General features: G+C 25.5%; 1 non-coding gene across 1 annotated transcript; it reads left to right on the forward strand.

The window, feature by feature from the left end:
• The first annotated feature begins 1,174 nt into the window (after positions 1-1,174).
• Positions 1,175-1,248, forward strand: TRNAI-AAU. The gene has a single exon. It is a non-coding gene; the product is annotated as a tRNA-Ile (tRNA).
• Positions 1,249-1,993: the final 745 nt, after the last annotated feature.

A 1,993-nucleotide genomic window follows, 5' to 3' on the forward strand; every position in this document is an offset into this window, starting at 1 on the left:
TGGCCTAGTACCCAGGTCCCATGCAAAATTAATAAAATTGCTCTTTTTAAAATTTTCATTTTTTTTTTTAGATTAACCAAGTGTTTATTAAGTAAATATTTTTATGTAAAAAAATAAATAAACCTGAGAGGTTAATTAATGATTAAAATAAAAGTTGGACAATTGAATAGGTATCACTATGCTGTACAGTGGTTATCGTCTGACGAGTATACCATTATAATGGATGTATTAGAATCGAATATTCGAATTCAATGATAATTGATAAATCAAATATCAATGCATACGAAAAACAATTCTTAGCGGAGACGGTGTGTTAGGATAACAAAAGGAACATGTATAAATTATCAAACTAACAATTAAAAATCGCTAATAAAAAATGTAATGTTGCGTTCCAGTAAACTTTCTTTTTTGTTGAAGGTAGAAAAACTTGTAGGGATTCTTCAATTAAAATTTCAAATATTAGTTATGAAAAGAAAAACATTAACTAATTGAAAAATAATTTACAAATTTTCGGGTTTTGGATGAATGTTGTCAAAATCTGAACTTTAAATGCATATAAAAATAATCATGCGTGTATGTCAAATATTTTTGAACTCCTATTAAAGCCACTTATGAGTGCCTTCGCATTTAATTTTCAAGCTTTTCAAGTGAAAAAGATCTTATTTTCGACAATAAGTTTAAAAAAATTTACAAAATTCGAAAATTTCTCTGGCTATAAATGGCTCAAAAAGAATGAAAATATTTTGTAAATTTTACCCTTTTTATGTCCACTTTTATTGTGGAACCCCTACTTTTTTTTTTAGCTTTTTAGATTTTTTATTAAGCTTTCAACAATAAGGTATTACAGCTCGACAATCAGAAATTATATACTTTGTTTCTATAGTAATTTTATTAGTAATTTTATATTTTTATATAATGATTTTTTGCAATAAAAATAATAATAATTTAATTTAATTTAATAATGTGTATACTTATTACTTATCAGTTACCGTGTTCAATCCAAATAAATGTTAAAATAAAAATAATAATAATTTCATATAATACAAATTTATATTATACTGCATTAACTCAAACAATATTTTAAGACAAACAGAATACAGTTTAAGAAACGCTTGTCTATAGCTCAAGAAATCTTGTTCGTAAAGGCATTTAAAAAGAATAGTTTTTCCAATCTGGCCCATTAGCTCAGTTGGTTAGAGCGTCGTGCTAATAACGCGAAGGTCGTGGGTTCGATCCCCCCATGGGCCAAAATTTTTTTAGTAAACCCGCATCCAATGATTAAATGTTATTTAAATATTTAAATATTATGAATCACTATTTTAACTTGATTGAATAAATTTAATTTTTTTAATATTAAATTCTCGATCGTTATAATATATTGAAAAATATGATTTCCATTGAATATTATTCGTCATTTGTTTATGGTACGTAAATAATTTAACGTAATATTACAGTGTAGTATGTTACAGTCAATGCTATCTATATGCAACCCCGAGTACAACCTGTTGCTCAGTGAACATGTCCACCAGATCGCAGCTAAGGTATATTATAATAAGTAACTAACTAGTAAACACCGTTTATTTTCATAATATAAAATTAACAATATTATATTTTTCTAAGTAATATAATTGACATTTTAACTGAATTTGATATATTTATATTATAACCACGTCATGGTACTAATAAATCAATTTTTAACAGATAATACATGATAATAATAATATACATGACAAGTCCAGAAGTACGTACCAAGTATAATAAATAATAATATATATTATCATAAATAGGTACTATTCATTTCTTTATTTCTTTATTTATTTCGTAAATAAATAAGAAATCCGAAACAAACGCCTTAAACAAAATTATTATTGAATGACCATATAAAAATATGACTGGTTAACCTATATGACGGGATCGGGAATACTAGGATTATCGTACCAACCTAGGAGATAGAAATGTTATAAACAATTTATATGCAGATTTCCAAATTCGA

This window comes from Acyrthosiphon pisum, chromosome A2, assembly GCF_005508785.2.
Source record: "Acyrthosiphon pisum isolate AL4f chromosome A2, pea_aphid_22Mar2018_4r6ur, whole genome shotgun sequence".
In the NCBI taxonomy this organism is placed as follows: Eukaryota; Metazoa; Arthropoda; class Insecta; order Hemiptera; family Aphididae; genus Acyrthosiphon; species Acyrthosiphon pisum.